The 20872-nt window shown below is 32.2% G+C and overlaps 1 protein-coding gene and 1 non-coding gene across 2 annotated transcripts in view; both read left to right on the forward strand.

The window, feature by feature from the left end:
• Positions 1–20872, forward strand: part of LOC106664045 (high-affinity choline transporter 1) — a 77110-nt gene that overhangs the window by 8732 nt on the left and 47506 nt on the right. The window contains exon 2 of the mRNA XM_014389415.2: positions 8597–9016. The gene's annotated coding sequence lies outside the window, so the exon portion shown is untranslated. The remainder of the gene's footprint in view (positions 1–8596; positions 9017–20872) is intronic.
• Positions 17873–17945, forward strand: Trnan-guu. Its single transcript has one exon. It is a non-coding gene; the product is annotated as a tRNA-Asn (tRNA).

A 20872-nucleotide genomic window follows, 5' to 3' on the forward strand; every position in this document is an offset into this window, starting at 1 on the left:
AGCAATGCCCCAATGTGTAGAAAGTAATGGTTCTTGCCTCAAACCAAATAAATTTGTTTTTGGAAAACCATACTTTCAGGGGACTTTTTTATTTTTCAACTTTTTTAAGTTTTTAAAAATAACTTACGTTAAACTTAAGTTAGTTAAACTTATGTTAACTTAAGTTAGTTAAACTTAAATCAGTTGAAACTAACTTTAACTTTTTTAGGTTTTGTAAGTTAACTTTTTAACTTTTAACTCCGAGTTAAAAGAGTATAAGTAAAATACACTAACATTGTCAAAATGTGTGGAAATTAATGGTTCTTGCCGCAAACCAAATAAATTTGTTTTTGGGGAACCATACTTTCAGGGGCCTTTTTTATTTTTCAACTTTTTTAAGTTTTTAAAAGTTTTAAAACTAACTTACGTTAAACTTAAGTTAGTTAAAACTAACTTTAACTTTTTTAGGTTTTTTAAGTTACCTTTTTTGACTTTTAACTCCGAGTTAAAAGAGTGTAAGTAAAATACACTAGCAATGTCCCAATGTGTAGAAAGTAATGGTTCTTGCCTCAAACCAAATAAATTTGTTTTTGGAAAACCATAGTTTCAGGGCACTTTTTTATTTTTTAACTTTAATAAAGTAAATTACAAAACAAACCTCACAGTGATTTAAATGAAAAAATTGAATTTTGGCTTTCTAGCTGAAAGAATGAATAAATCTCAGTTTTAAATAAAAAAGGGCTAATCTAAAAGGAGGAACATGGTAATATAAATAGTTTACCACCCTCCTTCCATCTTTTTACGATGACCCTGCTGTACTAAACTCTGACCCCGATCCTGCGATTGCTTCGGAAGGTCTTTAGAGACATATCACGTGTATAGCAGTCTGTCTATGTCACATTTACACTCCGAAGCAAATCTCCTATAAAAATCTCTTAACTCTGACCAATCTGTGAAGTGGGAGAATAATAATTTTCTCCCCTTAATGTAAATATGTAAATATTTGTATGTAATTTTATGTATTCACAATTTCTTAATGTAATAAAATTTGAACTACGTTTTTAACTAATAAACCTAATACAGATTAGACGGAATTAACTTTTACAGCTGGATGTTTTTTCTTATCAATGAATAGATTAATATTTTTAGTTTCGTTGTCTTTAAACTAAGGGGAGAGTATTTATTATTATAACTAGTGTAACAATATTTCTTATTTTTTGACGAATTTTTCCAGTCGTTTTCTCGTGGAAGGGATAAATATATAAGAGTAATTGTGAAAAAACACCGCCGTACGTTTATCTTACGGGTGTCGATTAGGTGAAATCATTTTATTCATTATTCATTTTTTTGAAAGTTTGAGATATTTTGGTCTTGACATGTAATAGTTAGTATTGGACAACGTTGTAAATCCACAGAAACAAATGTATTATTTTAATTATAAATGTATCCTAGCCGGCGACCAACTTTCAAACCAATACAAAACACCTCTAAAGGAGTTAATGCCTAACTGTACTGTGAAAATAGAAGCGGTCAGGTACACAGTTAAAAGTACTTTACTGGATAAGTTTAAGAAGAAAAAAGGAAAAGCTATTTGCTAGCCAGCTATTGATAAACTTTCACAGTGTGAACTTTACGTTAAGGTTTGGGTCAATCATGACATCCAGTACTAAGACAGCTTCCGACACTTTTTTTTCATACATGGCATAATATTTGTCTTATCTTTATTCAAAGAGAATCGATTTCCCAAAAGCAATTTATGTAGATCATTTACGAGTTCAGAGTTCAGGTTAAAAGCTGAAGTTTGCCATTTTCCCAATTAAACACTAATAATGCAATAATTATTGATGAATTTTAATATGTAGTTTAGAAAGACTAACTAAAGGATTTACTGCCTAGACAACCCATTATTAAGGGTCAATCAAGGTGTCACTAGTTTTGTCCTATTTCGGTCGGTGTCCTCTAAACAGGGATTTTTATCATCTGATAACATACAGCTGCAAATTTGTCCAGATACTATATATAAGGTGTAGACGTATGTGTTTTATAAGATTTTACAATATTTAAAAAAATCCCAAATTTTTCGTAAGAATCAAAAACTTTTTTTTTTTTTAAAGACGACCTCATCGGCCTGAGATCTACCCCTAATTGCACCACATGCGATATACAGGGTGACTGGCGATAAGTGTCGAAAATTTCAGGAGGTTTTTCTACTCACTATATGCTACAAAAAATTTCCTGTAAATCCTGTCTAAATCTCAACCGTAAAGAAGTAAGTTAAGGTTTTGGGTTTGTTTGTATTTTTCAAATAAGGTTCTCTAAATTGCTTATAAACTTCAGAATTACTGACTGTAGAAAAATCTGGTTGTGCCACCTGAAAGAACATTAAATTTGCTACAAGAAAACTTATTTACATTGCAAAATAGATGGAAAAGTTCTGCACGTAAAATTCAGAAAAAAACAAAAACAATGAAATTTGGATTTTTTGAAAATGTTAGATTGGTAACTTAATAACTACATACTCCTGGATCTTTGCAAATTCCCTTAAAAGTTTCCCATTCCATTCGCTTCCAGCGGTACAACTTTTTTGATTGCGCTTTTGGAAGGCCAAAAAATGTTGCATTTTGTTGGAAAAAGTCTGAATTTTTCGTGCAGAACTTTTCCGTCAATTTTGGAATGTAAATAAGTTTTCTTACAGAAACTTTAACGTTCTTTCAGGTGGTACAAACCAGATTTTTCTACAGCCAGTAATTCGGAGGTTTATAAGCAATTTAGTGGACCTAAGTCGAAAAATCAAATAAAACCCCAAAACCTTAAATTGCTTCTTTAAAGTTGAGATTTGGATAGGGATTTATAGGAAGTTTTTTGTATAGTGAGTAGAAACATCTGAAATTTTCGACACTTATCGCCAGTCACCCAAATGAAATGAATATTATGATATTAATTTTTTCTGTGTGCGTAACATGATGAACAAAGGCAACGACTTTTCAAATCTTTAGTGCTATGTAAGGAGATATAAAACTTAACAGTTTTAACACAATTGTCGCTTCAGGCAATTTATCAGCGTATCAGTATATCCTTAGATTTTTGAGAGAGTGTACAGGATATCTCAGTCACCTCGCATGTGGGGACGAATCGAAGTGGTCACCTGGGCCTGGACGAGAGGCATGTTAACCCCTATGACCTGTGGGATGTTGACTGTGTGCCAATCTAGTTGTAATGGTTTTTTTCCACATCCCCAAAGGGGTCACAGTATAAAAATAAGGTTACAATGTTTTTTATAGTGTCCCCTTCTCCTCCGGCAGCGGGCGGTCACGGTCGGGGGCTGGGGTCACGGCGGCCGTCGTCCTTGTAAAATTACAGTGGCCGGATACCATAGGATAAAGGTAAAAAACCGATCTTTGGCGGGTCGAAGTGTTTGTTATAGTAAACATAATAATAAGAAAATAAATCTTCCATACCGGTGTATCTGTAATTGACTTTAAAACGGATGTCTCTCAAAAAGTTAATTGTTAGTCAAATTAATAAAAAAATAAAAAAAAAGAAATAATTAGAGAAAAATATATACAATAGGTAGTTTAGGGTTAAGTTAAGGCGTGACCGACCCGCACGACTCAACGTTCTTGCTGGTTTAGCATTCGTAGCGCCGTACAAATGTTCTAATATTTCTTAAATTTTATTCGTTTTAGCCGTTTAATTTGATCTAATAATTAACTTAATTAAAAATTTAATCAATGAACGATTTGTTCTTAATTCAGAACCATTTCAAAACTCAATTATTGAATAAAACGGTAGAAAACAATCAATAATAATGAAATAAAGTCGAAATAAGCTTGATAGAAATTTTACTGCATAATTACACGGCTAATAAAAGAATAATTTTCGTTATTTTAACATAAAATTACAATACAAAGTCCGTTTTATTGAACAGTAAAATTGACCGTTCTATTTACGGAAACGACTTGACTAGATTTACCGGGTTTACACTGGCTAAGCTCTTAAAACAGATCGAAGTCCGCAAATAAAAAATAAAAAAAACTTTGATCGATTTTACTTTGTTTGTTAACTCGAGTTTATGTACTAACAAATGTTGTTGTTGAAGAATTACGGGTTCTGGATCTAATGTTAGTAATGATTGAGTGAGTTAACATAATTTTGTTTAACAAATCTTACAAACTTTTACTATTTACTAGGGAAGTGAATTCGTTCTTGTCAATAATAAAAGATCAATAATTTACCTTTACTATTAAAAGTTGCAAGCTGCCTATTTAGGAAAGGGGTATTGGGGCTGGCAGATTCTTCTTATAACTGTAACAAAGTGTACCTTAAATTTACATATTCCCCTTTTTCCAGTTAATATTTTTTTCAGTTTACTTTAATTAACAACTTGTCAAAAACAAAATGAAAGAATTGAACGTTGTGGAAAAACATAGCGGGAAATGCAAGGTGGATAAAATAATAAATGTTTATATTTCAGAACCTAATATTTTCCCGTTATTGTTTTTTTGAAGTTGTCTGTGTGACCCGACAAAACGTGGTCAATTTCGGTCAAATAATTATTTAAATTTTAATTTATGTAGATAAATTACGTCAAGTTATTTTTGTAATATAATTTCAGACAATTTTAACGTAAATAAATAGAGAAAAATAATAAAGTATATATTACATATTTGATACCCGTGAATTCACATCAATATTTCAGGATGTTTTCCTATATGTCAAATTGAACTAAAACATACCAATTGTCCATAGTCCGATTTTGAATTGTAATGGACGTATTTCACTTTTCCAACAAATTTATTCCACAAAGTTCTAAGCTCTTAAAATGTCAATCCTATTGTAAATTTGATTACACCAATGCAATGAACTAGACAGACAGTTTTGAAAAATAAACAAAAATGGTGCTTTCGTACAAAATTGAATAAAAAACACAAAGCTTCAAAAGATTAAATTAAATGTTCAAAATGTCAACTTTCCCTGACAGATTTTACTGCTTTGAACCTTTATATTTTTTCTTAAGTTCACTTTTGTACTAACTTATCTTTTATACTTTCATTATTTTTTAATTGAAGTTACATGACTAATATTTTTTTGAACCGGTTGTGATATAATAATTAACAATTAAACATTAAATGTTTTTGTTTTTTGAGGACATATCTGTATGTATTTACAGCTCAATATTAGGGGTAACTTTTGTGTAAGCATATCTGCCAATACTTACATAATTAAAAAATCTTATTTAAACTTTAAAAAAAATTAGACATTAGTAAAAGTTTATCTTTTAAGGAATTTTGTATTCTGTTTGCTTAAGATTACAATAAAATCACAACTGAATGTTATAGGGGTTTACATACTCTTTCTATTGATATAATTAAATTTACCGAGGGATTTACATTTGATGAGACTCGAGGGACTTTATAGAATAAAGATATAGAAGATTGAAATTACCTGAAAAGTGAAATATCTCGATTACAATTTTGAATCAGGTTTTGAACAATAGGGGCTTTTTAGTCCAATTTGACGCTTAGGATGACCTCCTGAAGTATTGATTCACGGGACACCGTGTATAATATGTATTTAACATATAGCATGATTCAATAAAGCATGTTTATAAGCATTTAAGTTAAATATTATTAAACAATTTTGTTTGAATTGAAGACAATCGGGTAAATTGTCTGAACCTGAACTTTATTCAATTACAAGGAGGAGTTTGCTGGAAAGTTTGTCGACAATGCTTACCTCTCCAGGACCGACCATAAACGTTGGTCCTAACAGTAAAAATACACTATTAAAAAAAATTTACTTTTCTTTCTTTTTAGAAATAATATTTAATTAATAATTAATATCACAAGTAGAAAATAAATATCAAGAAAACCTAGTTAATCCAACAAGCATGTTTTACATAAAAGTATATGGGCTTTTTTCTGATCTCGGCATATTAATTTTTTCTCATAACCCCTGCCAAACCTCTTGGAAAATGTCGCACAAATATGTTTTATACATTTTAAGATGTTTGAAGACATATCATTATTTTAAATATTACTTATCAAGAGGACATGGGTTTACCGAATTTAATAAAATATTTTTTGATGATGCTTGGCCAAAATATATTAAATTCATTCGGGTGTTCTTGCCAATGAGCACTAAAACCGTAGAAAAAACATATTTTAAGTAATTTACATAATTTTTTAATGTAATTTTCTGTCTTTGTGGTGCATATATTTCAAAGTTATCGTATATCAGTAGATTTTTTAAAAAATATACGATAAGAAAATAATATGTAAGATCATATTAAATGAGATTACGTATAATTTCAAATAAATTGTATAAAAAGTTAGAAAAAGACGTAAAATAAGTCAAAAATATTTTTGATAAAAACATCTCAGGCTCATTTTTTAGCCAATAAATAACCATTTTTAGATCAAACATTAATCCACATTTTTTGGCTCGACTAATTTTTTTCCGATATCCGGAATTTCACAACTCTTTACTAAATTCAATCAAAATCACAACTCTTATTGATTTTATCCGACTGTTACTTCTGCAATGAAACTCTATTAAGTTAAACAATTGTCTTATTTCAGGCCATGTCAACACGATTTAGATTGTATGTTATTGTAATATTAAATTCATTAGATTTCGTCGTCCGATTGAGCAAATAACATCTTTTAATTAATTCTTGAAAAATGGCAAAATAGAGGGAAAATTCAAACGGTGGGGTTGAGATGGGAAGTTAGTGTCCGAGTGGATCGAGGTCACGATAGCTCAAGTGGTAGAGCAGCGGCGTATTGAGCCGAATGTCGTGGGTTCGAATCCCGCTCGTGACGCTGATTTTTTTAATCTCAACCTGTAACCTTACGTAAAGCCTAGTTATTACAATAAATGAGATTAAGCAGATAAAAATTTACAAGAAGCAAAACATGGTTTCAATAAATTGAGATAAAAAGCGAATTTATTAAAAAAGTAAGTTTGATTTTTTTACATACTCATTAACTCATCTACGTAACATTTTTAGCAAAGAAAAAACGTCCATTTTTGAACTGGATCAGCCGGGGCAATTATTTTCGAGCTGCGGTCCTTTCCGCACTTAGACGTTCATAAATCCTTTAAATTTTACCTAAATTCAACATTATTAAAACTAATCACCACACGTTATTAAAACCTTCATTAGGTTTCGTGGTCCGATTGACCAAATAAATTCTTTCAATTAATTAATCTTTTAAATAAGGTATTGATTGAGATAAAAAAGTCAGTGTCACGAGCGGGATTCGAACCCACGACCTGCGGCTTAATACGCCGCTGTTCTAACACTTGAGCTATCGTGACTTCGATCCACTTGGACGCCAACTTCCCATCTCAACTTACAACCTTGCGAATTTTCTCTCTTTTTGCCATTTTTCAAACAAAGAACGTTGGACCAGGATGGTCAAGTGATTCTGAATTTTTAGAAAATGCACTTTAAAAACAGTTAATAAACTTAACCTTGAACCTTCAGGTTGAAATGTGGAGTTGGTATCTTAGTGGGTCGAAAAAAGCGGTTAGAAAAGCGGTGCGGCGTATAAACCGAAGGTCGTGGGCTCGAATCCCGCTCATGACACTAACTTTTTCATCTCAACCAAGACCTTACATAAAAAGAATAATTAATTGAAATAAGTAATTTTGTCAATTAGAACATAAATGGATTAATTGTCCATATTGTTAGTAAAAGACGTTTTTGTGTTTTCACATCCAGGTGCACTTAAACTACGCCATAGTTAAGGCAAAATTATATGTTATATGATTTGTTTTCATACTCTTTGACTCATCTACGTACTATTTGTAACAAAAAAATGTACATTTTTGAACCGGATCAGCCGTGGTAATTATTTTCTAGCCGCGTCCGTTTTGCACTTAGACATTCATAATTCCTTTAAATTTTACCTAAATTCAACGTTATTAAAAACCTTCATTAGGTTTCGTGGTCCGATTGACCAAATAAATGCTTTCAATTAATTAATCTTTATGTAAGGTATTGGTTGAGATAAAAAAGTCAGTGTCACGAGCGGGATTCGAACCCACGACCTTCGGCTTAATACGCCACTGCTCTACCACATGAGTTCAAGGTCGTGGGTTCGAATCTCGCTCTTGACACTGACTTTTTTATCTCAACCTTATTTAAAGGATTAATTAATTGAAAGTTATTAAACCGTTTTAAAGCTTGTTCTCTAAAAAAGGACAGAACCAATAAAAAATTGAAAATATTTTGATTTCATTTCTCCGGTTTCCATTTGTTTATGGAGGCCAAGTTCAAGTCATTACGTGCAGTTTAAAATATTTTTTAGTAAAAAACAAAAGTTTTATTGAATTAGATGAACTCATGTCGTTACCCTCCTTTTGATAAGTAATATTTAAAATAATGATATGTTGTCAAACATCGTAAAACGTATCGAACATATTTGTGCGACATTTTACAAGAGGCTTGTCAGGTGTTATGAGAAAAAATTGTCGCGTCGAGGTCTGAAAAACCCCCATCAATTCCTTTCATGTAAACGCTCGTCAGCATAACCTCCTGACATTTTTGAAATATGTTTTTGAATTTTTCACCATTTTTTTAAACCTATTGGTTTTTTGTTTGTTTCAGGTGCTGTAGTGATTTTTCGGGGGCCTTAGTTCGGGGTTCTCGCTCGCTTTCATGGTTCTTAAAACGGTCACTCATGTACAGCTTGGCATTTAAAACCCGAAACAGCCCTTCACAAAAGACTTCACTCAGGTGGGGCGACTGCTGTTTCCGAGCTCTTTTAAGCCACAATTAGTGTGATAAATAGCCAACGACGACTGTTAAACTCATTGTTATTGCATTGATAGATATATTTTTTGTTGAGGACACTATATTAACAAGAGAGGATTTAAAAAAGTATTTATTAGTCAAGATTTAAATTAATCTGATTCACTCTTTAATGTCTTTGTTAAGCAAATTAACAAAAATAATTTAGCGACTTAGTCTATTGCCCAAATAGTTCTTCCATACCTTCGGAGAAGAATCGCCGTTAAACAGGACTAAGTAAGTATCTGAATAAATTTCTATTTTTTTATGAAAAAAAAAATTCAGCTTAGTTTTATAATACTTATAAAGCGATGAAGGTTGAAGCTTTTCTCAGAGATGATTATTTATTTCCCAATCCTTTCAGCTTTAAAAAGCGGCTTGGGAGAACAGATTGAACATTAAATTTCATGGTCAGATTTTTATCAAAGTTATCAACTATAAAATTTGAAATTTTATTGGTAATAATAATTGATGGGCTATTATATAGCGTTATAAAGTATGACAGAGACACTTTTCGACACTTTACCATCTTCAGTGTGTCTATGTGATTTTATTTGGTTCCCTCACTTCCTGATAAAAGAGATTTGATTTTACAGAATCGCACTTACTCTTTTATTCGTTCTTAAATACATTTTTGTCTTGTTTATGTATTATTTACTCGAGTGATGAGGAGTACTCTATACAAACAACATTTACGCTTATAAATACATTCTCAAGAAATATTAATCGAATAAATCTTTCATCAAACTTGTTATATATACAATAATAAGATTTATTAATTAAGGTTTTAAGTTGAGATTAAAAAGTCATTGTCACTAGCGGGATTCGAACCCACAACCTTTGGCTTGATACGCCGCTCTAACCACTTGAGCTATCGTACTTCGATCCCGTCGGGCACTAACTTCCCATCTCAACCCTACCTTTTGAATTTATTTTATCTCAACTTAAAACCTTAATTAATTGAATGTTATTAATTGGCCAGGCGGACCACGAAAAATAGTGAATAAGATTTATTGCAATAAAAAACGCTTTAAGTACAAACGTACCACAGTTTCTACCGAGAATCAGAAGACAGAAATTAAAGATTTACTACCGGACTTGAGCTCAGTTATCGTATGGGGTGGCAGTTTTACCCCCTCTCTATCTGGAGCCTAGGAATCTAGGAATCACATCCTGGAATTATACCATCGAGCAAGCTTTTTTTCATGCTGAAAACATGTTGGATTCGGCTCAAAAATAAGTTTTTGTGTCAACCGCGTATGGCCGATTCTGAGTCGAGTTAGGATCCTTCGAATGACCCTCTGATTGCCACCTGCTGACCATGAGGGCATTAATTAATTACATTGTTAATAAGTGACTTAATTATTAATAGATGATAAATGTGTTGTTATTACGTCGAAGGACCGTTCATTTCCGGCTTAATTATTAAATTATTGATTGGTTGCATACATATCTGCAGAATCAAACCTGCTGCGAGCATTGCCCGATTTGTTGTTTTGCCATGCTGGTATGGTATGGTATGGTGGAAGGGATGCTGGGAAGCGGGGCTTGTATTCCCCAGGCACTGCAGCCTTCTGGCTTATTGTACCTTCCCAGTTCCCTAGTTTAGTCAATAGACTCAATCCTTCTTCTCATAAGTATCAGGTCATTGACTGTTATTGCTGCAATTTTGTTCCTTGAGTTTTTTTCGTACGTTAGGTTAAACCTCCATTGAGCTGTTGCTTCGCATTCGAAGATGATATGAGTGGCTGTTTCCTCCTCCTCATTACATAATCTGCAAATGCGATCATTTGCCATGCTGGAGTCAGACCTCGGTCTGATATCCTTAGTTGTATGATGTAGATGTATTAGTCAGGGTGTAATGTACTGTACCCTTTTAGGAGCTATTGTATCCCGTTCTGTGCCTATGGCACACCGGTAAGTCCTATTTCATCAAGGAACTTGATTAAGCCCGGTTTTAGCTTTTTTTCTTCTACAGCCACATTGGACATCCCAAAACACTTCCTCATGCGGTCAAGTATGGCACTACAGTTGGTTAATAGATGTGTTGGTGTCTTCTCTGCCTCTTTACAGGATCTGCATGAGCTGTCTTGGATTATACCAATTTTCTTCAAATGTCCATTTAGTTTGCAATGCCTTGTCAAGAGTCCACTTAGAGTCAAGAGTCCGCAGTTTTTCGTGGTTCCTTTGATACATTGTATTATTTCTTTCCTTCCGAAATTTTTTAGGAGGTTCTTGGATTTGAGTCCAATGAGTGAATTCCATCGTTCCTTCATTTTCTTTTTGTCCTTCTGTCTGAGATACTCGGTAATAGTGTGGGTTCCTATGCCACAGAAGGGTTCAGGTCTTATCAGCAGTATAGCAGCCCCTATTCTTGCAAGGGTGTCGGCTCTCTCGTTGCCTTCTACTCCCACGTCCTGTGGATTCCTATGCCACAGAAGGGTTCTGGTCTTGTCAGCGGTATAGCAGCCCCTTTTCTTGCAAGGGTGTCCGCTTTCTCGTTGCCTTCTACTCCCATGTGTCCTGTGGATTTCTATGCCACAGAAGGGTTCAGGTCCTATCAGCAATGTAGCAGCCCCTTTTCTTGCAAGGGTGTCCGCTTTCTCGTTGCCTTCTACTCCCATGTGTCCTGTGGATTCCTATGCCACAGAAGGGTTCAGGTCCTATCAGCAGTGTAGCAGCCCCTTTTCTTGCAAGGGTGTCCGCTTTCTCGTTGCCTTCTACTCCCATGTGTCCTGTGGATTCCTATGCCACAGAAGGGTTCAGGTCCTATCAGCAGTGTAGCAGCCCCTTTTCTTGCAAGGGTGTCCGCTTTCTCGTTGCCTTCTACTCCCATGTGTCCTGTGGATTCCTATGCCACAGAAGGGTTCAGGTCCTATCAGCAGTGTAGCAGCCCCTTTTCTTGCAAGGGTGTCCGCTTTCTCGTTGCTTTCTACTCCCAAGCGTCCTGGGACCCAGCAGACTTCGATGGCTCCTTGGCTATCTGAGATGATAGCTACGTCCTTGATTTTGTACCCTTTAGTCAAGTTGAATTGAGTAAATCTCTCGATTGCGTGAACTTCAGCTTGGAAGACGAGAAGGTAACTCCTTATATCCTTGCTACCGGTAAATTTAGGTTATCAACAAGATCATTTCAACATAATAAGCAGTTTTAACCTAAACACACTAACTCAATTTTAAAAGCGTTCTTTCTTATTTACATAGCATTCACTCAAGTACCCGTTACACTTATAGCAATTAACTAGACATACACTGACTTGTCTAATTGAGGGTCGATAGGTACTTGACATTTCACCATCAACGCTCTTGCTCTATACATTCTGCAAGGACGAAGTGCTTTGAGATGTACGTCGTAAGCGAGGAAAAAATTCAACCATTGAAACCAAGTCAGATTTCTAGCAGTTACAGGTGCTGCAGGTTCAGAACAGACGATAAGCTTTGAAATGGCACAGCATCTACATCTATAAAAACATTTTCATGAACAATAACTGTAGGTCAACACCTTCTTTTTTGGTTTACTTATCCTTGCTGATTATGATTTTTAAATCATCTATTTTTTTCTGTTGTCACTCTTTTGCATATGTTCTGCATATTTAAAGAACATATTTCTTCAATAAAAAATAGATCTATGAAGATGCTAGGTTTCATCATTCGGAACACCTATGAATTTAAAAATCCTCTGTTTTGTCCATCTTTATAAAACTTTTGTACAACCCATACTAGAATATGCTACACCTGTTTGGAACCCATTCTATCTAAATTATCAAAAAATTCTTCAATCTGTACAAAACAAATTTTNATTTCTTTCTTTCTTTCTTTCCCTCTCTATCTACCTTTTTGTCTCTCTTGTTCACATACACTACATACCCATGTATCGGGTGTAAACTTACGACTGTCCAGCCTCCTGGTTTGATCAAAAACGTTTCGATATAGAAAAAAATTAATTTTATTTAAGGCAAGTTGAACATTGAAACTAAGTAATTTGGGTTGATCAATGAAGTTTCTCAACATTTTAGTATCTTTTTTGAAAATGTGCGTTTTTTTGTGAAAATTGCTTCGTCAGCGTTGACCTCTTTTTCTTTTTTTTTTTTAAACTTCGTGTACAAATGTCGAGATTACGTAGTCCTCGGATTCAGTATATAAAAAAATATTAACAGTGCCAAAGTTATTTGTAGTGCATTTATCATTCCATGTTTTATTAAAAAAAAAAAAAAATAAATAAATAAACTTCAATATTGCTAGGTAATCGGTTAAACCGTACATTAATAAACTTGTAAAATTAAAAAAAACTATTCTTTAATAAAATGACATTACTTTTCAATTTTTCATGTCAATTGTACTCTAAAAGTTGACTCGTTTATAGATACGTAAATATAAAAACTATAAATTAGCATAACATTTGACAAAGATTCACTCTTACTTTCCTATTTCAAAGTTTCTGCCTTTCTAGGCCAAATAATAGCTCTCTCTCTCTCTCTCTCTCTCTCTCACTCTCTCACTCTCTCACTCTCGCTCTCTCTTTCTCTCTCTCTGTCTTTCATATATCTACATATTGACATACACATCTATTTTTTCAACATCCCCCTGATTTTTTCAGAACCTTCCCAATCTAGAAAAAATCAATTTTGTTTATGATAAATTGAACATTGAAACTGAGCAATTTGGGTTGCTCAATGAAGTTTTTATTTTTTTATTTTTTTAAATTTTTTTTATTATTGGCCTTATGATCTTGCATATTAGCCATGGTACGAATTCTTGTGTGTTCAAATTGGGGGTTATCGGGAAAAAAAGGGCCAGAGGCGACGGTGGGAATCGACATTCTAGTCACTTTTTTGAAAATATGCGTTTTTTGTAAAAATTGCTTGGTCAGCGTTGACCCCTTTTTTTGAACACAGTGTAAAAATTATATATGTGCATTTATCACTCATATTTTACAAAAAAAATTAAACTTCAATATTGCTAGGTAGTTGGACTAAACGGTATCGAAATAAAGTTGTAAAATTCGAAGTATTACATACAAAAGCTATTTGTTTAGTACAATTACGTTGGTTTTTCAATTTTTCGAGTCAATTGTGCTCTATAAGTTGGCTCGTTTATAAATGGCAGCTATAAAAACTGTAAATTAGCCAAACATTTACTTTTTCTCTTCTATTTCAATGTTTCTACCTTTCTAGCCAAATAATAGCTCTTCCTCTCTCTTTCTCTCTCTCTCTCTTTTAGAGTGACTTAGTAGTAATTTTAGACAATAATTAAACCGTTCTATATGAAATACATTTTAAAGTAAGGTCATCACCGTGAACCCCTGAAAGATATAAAAATGCTTAATTCGGACAAAAAAAAATCCATTTAAAGAACTGAACGATATTGAATTTCATCGTCATCTGTACTAAACAGTGTTTTTCCAATCGAAAAATAATTCGTTTCCGACTCTAGCGTTAAAGCATAAATGACCCGGCATCGCCGTGAGCTACGGTCGGAAGATTTACTTTGACATGCCGGGTGGAAAGATCCGGCGAAACCGGCTTCGCCGACGGTTTTATCCCGCTACCCTTTAAAAGTGGTTTGATTAGGCAAAAGGATGAAATTGAATCCTTACGCAGTTACAATTTCAGTGGATTTTCTTAAACAACGAAAAATTATAATCTTTATAATTTAAAAATCAATAGAAGGGCAAAAAAAAAAGAATTCTTTCTACCCGACGGACATAAACGAAAGCGATATAAATTAAAAAAAATATTTTTGAGAGATCAACTAATATAACTTTTAATATAACTTTAATCAACATAACTTTTAATAATCATAATTACTGATCATTCACATCAGTTATGCTTCAATACTATAAGTGAATTTTAAAAATTAAAAAAACTTTTCTATTTCAATCAATAACTTACATAAAAATCTTAATTAATTAAAAAAAATTATTTGGTAAATCAGACCTCGAAATATAATGGATTCTAAATGTATGTTCATATTTGTTAAACTTGTGAATTATTAATAATAGTTTAAAAGTCCTGTTGAAAAGGATATATTTATCAAAAACATGAGAAGCAACTGAATGTTTTTCTTCTTTTCTTTTTTCAGTTTACCTTACACCTGGTTTTTATAGAAAATTAATCCTAATTAAATTTAAAAAAGTTTTCTAATCAAGTTTCTACTTAAACTGTAATTTGAGATGAAATTTAGACTCAACTCCTTCAAAATATAAATTTATGTCACCGTACTTAAGAAATATAAACAAATCGCTTTTTATCAAAACATAAACTTTAATGCCTGACGTTTAATCTAATGTTTTCATTAAAAAAAAAACACAAAAAAAACAACAAAACATGTTATGTGGTTTTTGTAAATAATGTTAAAATAAAATGCTAATAGAAAGTTAGAGCGCAATAAAACTTTATTTTATTCCACCTTAAAGGTTTATTGTAGAGATTTGAAAATAGCAATGCATATGCGAGATTCGAACCCAGGACCGCTAGGTTGGCTAGTACAAGACTACTCTAACCACGTGGCAACTGCGGTTTCACTACTGTAAACTATATTTTTATAAAAATTTGCTCACTATTAGTCTATAAGTTTGACATTTTTTTTCATTCGCAACATTATTTATGCTAATCCATTTATGCTTAGTAATCTAATTGACCGTATTAATTATTTCAAATAATTATTCTTTTTATTTAACGTCTTGATTGAGAACCTCAACCTTTCGCATTTGAGACTGAGATGGAGAGTTGGTGTCCGAGTGGATCGAAGTCACGATAGTTCAAGTGGTAGAGCAGCGGCGTATTTAGCCGAAGGTCCTGGGTTCGAATCCCGCTCGTAACACTAGCTTTTTCTTCTCAACCAAGACCTTACAGAAAAAGAAGAATTAATTGAAATTATTTATGTTATTTGATATAATTTTAGTTGTAATAATACAGAATGTGATGGAAGAGAAAAGGCCCAAGTGTTTAAATTCTTTTAGGTTTTGATTTCTTCTATCACATTTTATATTTTGAGATTTTACAGCACACTTTATTCAAAGCAATTGATAGCTGAATCTAATAAGTAATAATTTAAGAATGTAATTATAATAGAATTAACATGTTATTTGTTCGTTATTGATTATTTCTACCTGCCTATCCTCGCTGGGTTGGCCTGTCAGACCATTTTCTATATTTTTACATCGTCAGTATTAAACCTGTGTGATTTTTGTCTCAAGTGACAGAATTCACCAAGTCCTAACACGAGAAATAAAAAAAAAGACCAACACAGCGAGCGTAGACAGACCAGGAGAAATTTAACAGTAATAATTTAAAAAAAAAATTTATAAGTAAGTCAAAAAAATTTCGTATTTAATTATAAATCACATTAAACTGTCTTAGTCATGCAAGATGTCAAATATCATCAGCATACAACCAATCTTTTAATAAATATATAAATGTTTTTTTAATGTCAAAAAAATTTATAACCAAAAATATCTCAATTTGAGTTGGAAAAAATTATATTTTCTAATAAAGTTCTAAGGCAATTCCTGCCTCATTAAAACTTAAAATTTCTCAAACCATTCTTTTCAATGTCGTTAATATAGTAAGAATGAAAGAAAATTTAAATTTGAAGGCCAATTATACGAATATCTGGGAAGTGATTGAAAATAATAATTAGTAACGTTGGAAAACGAAACATTCTAAAATTGATTAAAACCAATTATTATTTTTCAATTAATTAAGGTTTTATTTGAGATAAAAAGTCAGTGTCACAAGCGGGATTCGAACCCACGACCTTCGGCTAGATACGTCGCTGCTCTACCACTTGAGCTATCGTGACCTTGATCCGCTTGAACACTAACTTCCCGTCTCAACCCCACCTTTTGAATTTTCATCCTTTTTGCCATTTTTCAAATGTCGTGTAATCTATTTCAAAAGCCTTGTTGAAGGTCGTGGGTTCGAATCCCGCTCGTGATACTGACTTTTTTACCTCAACTAAAAACCTTAATTAATTGAAAAATATTAATTGGTCAAGCGGACCACGAAAACTAGTAAACCAATTATTATGTTTAAAATATTTTTTTTATTAAAAAATTCTTCGATTTAATGAGTTTAATTTAATTTCACTATAGGAACATAATTACAAGCAATCGTACTAATTAGAACTATTGATTCAATAAAATATAAATTGTTTTTATTAATTATTTTTAAATTTTTTTGAACTTTCTGTTATATATAAAAACGCTGCTGAAGACCTCCAAGAACATGAATGGCCAGTAGATTTTCTGTAGTGATGATGAAGCTTTGTTACTTCGGTGATTTCAAGACATCGTTATCCAGGCTTTTTCAGGTTCATCCTTTCGTTATTGTCTTCACGGTGGTACAGTTTGCCGGTTCGGCATGGCCTTCAGGTAACTGACAGTATAATCGATAATCCCTTCAAAATAACAAAAGACGTAGGTCAAGGCCTTTTCATACGCTGGCGTTTCCGAACGGCGTGACAACTTAGTTGCAAACCGACTGGAAGCTCGATCGCTCGAAGATACTGGAAAGTTTATACTGTTTTATGGGCATTAAACTGGGGCCGGGGCTCCGTTAACATGTTAAAACTTTAGAATCTCTTTGAGTTCAATAAGTAAAAATAAACATATAAACTCTTATTAAAAAGAACAATTTTTACAATTTGTAAAAAAAAAAAAAAAAAAAAAAACCAGAAGGGGCTAGGTTTCTTACTTTGCATAATTTCACTTATTGGCTGTTAATTTATTTTTTAATATGTCTGCCTTTCTGTATGTTTCTCTCTCTCTCATTCTTTTTCTTTTCTCGTTAATTCTCGTTTGGAAGGGTGGTCGTTCGCGACCTAAATTTGCGAGATTTTTTAAACAAAAAGATTTTCATTCATATATCAATTCTCTCCAATAAATCGTTTCGTTGAATTATGCTAAGGTTTCTATTATATATTTACTTTGAATAATGGTTTTTTATTATAAAATACGCTGCTAGTTTCGACGCTCGTCTTTTTGCTGCTTCTGATGATTCTGTTAACTTGTATTCATCTTTTTTTTGGTGTTCATTTCCTACATTCAAAAGGTGGGGCTGAGATGGGAAGTTAGTGTCCGAGTGGATCGAGGTCACGATAGCTCAAGTGGTAGAGCAGCGGCGTGTTGAGCCGAAGATCGTGGGTTCGAATCCCGCTCGTGACACTAACTCTCAACTAAAAACTTTAATTATTTGAAAGATATTAATTGGTCAAGCGGACCACGACTACTAGTGAATTTAATAATTTTAAATGAAGTATACCTCACTAAAGCTCTCCGTGGCCATTTCATTTGTCGCCGAGAATCAAATTGATTACACGACGTTAGAAAAATGGCAAAAAGGAGGGAAATTTCAAAAGGTGGGGTTGAGAAGGAAAATTAGTGTCCGAGTGGATCGAGGTCACGATAGCTCAAGTGGTAGAGCAGCGGCGTGTTGAACCGAAGATCGTAAGTTCGAATCCCGCTCGTGACACTAACTTTTGATATCTCAACTAAAAACCTTAATTAATTGAAAGATATTAATTGTTCAAGCGGACCACGAAAGCTAGGGAATTAAATAACAATGTACTGTTTTTTATTTAGATTGTTTTAATTTCTTTGATGACGGTGATAATCCTCTTTCGAAAAGGTCCTGGTGCAAGATTTCTTGATTATTGTCCCACGTTCTAGGACCAATAATTCTTCATTAATCATTTTCGTAGAAACACGAGCCAAGGGAGAAGCGGACTACTGTTCTATGACAATGTCAAACTCATTGACCCCCTAGCCATGAATCAATTTGTCGCCGTTCAATCCGAGGCAGTGTGCCTCCTTTGTCCGGTTGTTATGTAGTGTCGGTTGTTTTTTTCTTCCTTTTGGCCGTCCTTGCACCTGGAAGGATACAACATGTACGGAAATTTCACTTACGACTGGGACGACCCGGTGTTCATCAAGGTTAGCCTTAAGAAAATCCTAGCACAGGAATGCTTCCATTTTGTAAATTTGACTTATTCAATTTTATTGTAAATTCCTAAATTGGCCTAAAACGAAACCTTTATATCTGTCAAACAAAATTATTCTTGGTTACGATAATTTTCCCCAAAGGATTTGTAAAATAATCACATGGTTATAAATTAATTTTCTTAGACTTTAAATTGACTTTAAAACATAGTCTTTAAATGTATTTTGTTTTAAATTTAAAATATAAACGGACTTTATCATATTTTTTTTTAAAAACTGAATATAAATAACTCCATTAGATGAATATTTAAAAAAAAATCCTATTAAGTTTGAAAGTTAGTGAAAAAAAATTACACGTTTATATGTTCAAAATTATAATTATAAAAAATACACAGGAAAATATGACATTTAAAAAATTACTTTAAAAACTGATAAAAGCTTTAAAAACAACCTACGTATGGTAAAATATTTTAACGTATGACCTTACAATATTTTAAGGTCTTCGTTAATAAAAATACATTAAACTAAATCGATTTCAACTTGTTCGATGTTCAAACGATATAACTTTTTAACATTAACTTCACGAAAGGATTAATTGATTAAAATAATTATTTCTATAATTAAGCAAGTATTTTAAGGTCAATAATTTGTTTTCACCAATCTTCTATTTTTAAAATTTAACCTGATTGTCTGTTTATAAACTAATATACGATACATATAATATAGTATAATAATATAGAAATAAGTAGTAATAATATAAAATAGCATAATATACATGCATATAAAATTTTTTTTAAAATTTTAATTATGAAAAATTGAACAAGTTAATTACTACAATTTTCAAAAATCCTTCTATTTTAAAATTAAATCGGAACGTCTGTTTATAAACTATAGTATACATACTTGGAAGAAAATATACATTAAAAAAATTTATGTTAAATATCATAATCCTGAAAAATTGAACAAGTTGATTACTACAATTATCACATAACCTTCCATTTTTAAACTTAAATCTGAATATCTGTTTATAAACTATATTATACATACATAGAAAAAATAGACATTAAAAAAAGTTATGCTAAAATCACAATTACGAACAATTGGACAATTCATTACTATAATTATCTAATAAAAATCTATTTTAAGATCATTAATTAGTTTTACAATTATACTTCTATTTTTAAAATTAAATCTGAATCTCATACTATACATATATAGAAAAAATATTGACGCTAAAAAGTAGAAGTTAAAACAATTATACTAAAAATAATAATCATAAAAATTGAACCAGTTAATTATTATGTTTATCAATTGAAAAGGAAGAATTTTAAGGACATTAATTAATATTAATTAAAGTTTTTAGTTGAGATAAAAAAGTCAATGGCATGAGCGGGATTCGAACCCACGATCTTCGGCTTGATACGCCGCTGCTCTAATACTTGAGCTATCGTGACCTCGATCCACTCGGACACCAACCTCCCACCTCAACCGCACTTTTTGAATTGAGAAGGAAGGTTGGTGTCCGAGTGGATCGAGGTCACGATAGCTCAAGTGGTAGAGCAGCGGCGTATCAAGCCGAAGATTGTGGGTTCGAATCCCGCTCGTGCCATTGACTTTTTTATCTCAACTAAAAACCTTAATTAATTGTAATTTGTTAATTGGTCAAGCGGACCACGAAATTAGTGAATTGAACATTAATTGATTTTTATCAAATATTGTTATATTTTCAAAATTAAACCTAAATTTCTGTTTCTAGACTATACTATACATACATTGAAAAAATTGACATTAAAAAAATTATACTAAAAATAATAATCAGAAAAATTGTACCAGTTAATTATTATAATTATCAAGTGAATAGCAAGTATTTTATGGTCATTAATTAGTTTTTACCAATTATCCTTCTGTTTTTAAAATTAAACCTAAATTTCTGTTTATAGACTATACTATACATACATAGAAAAAATTGACATTAAAAAAATTATACTAAAAATAATAATCAGAAAAATTGAACCAGTTAATTATTATAATTATCAAGTGAATAGCAAGTATTTTGAGGTCATTAATTAGGTTTTACCAATTATCCTTCGGTTTTAAAATTAAACCTAAATTTCTGTTTATAGGCTATACTATACATACTTAGAAAAATTGAC

This window comes from Cimex lectularius, unplaced genomic scaffold (genome assembly GCF_000648675.2).
Source record: "Cimex lectularius strain Harlan isolate CLEC.00 unplaced genomic scaffold, Clec_2.1 scaffold26, whole genome shotgun sequence".
Classification (NCBI taxonomy): domain Eukaryota; kingdom Metazoa; phylum Arthropoda; class Insecta; order Hemiptera; family Cimicidae; genus Cimex; species Cimex lectularius.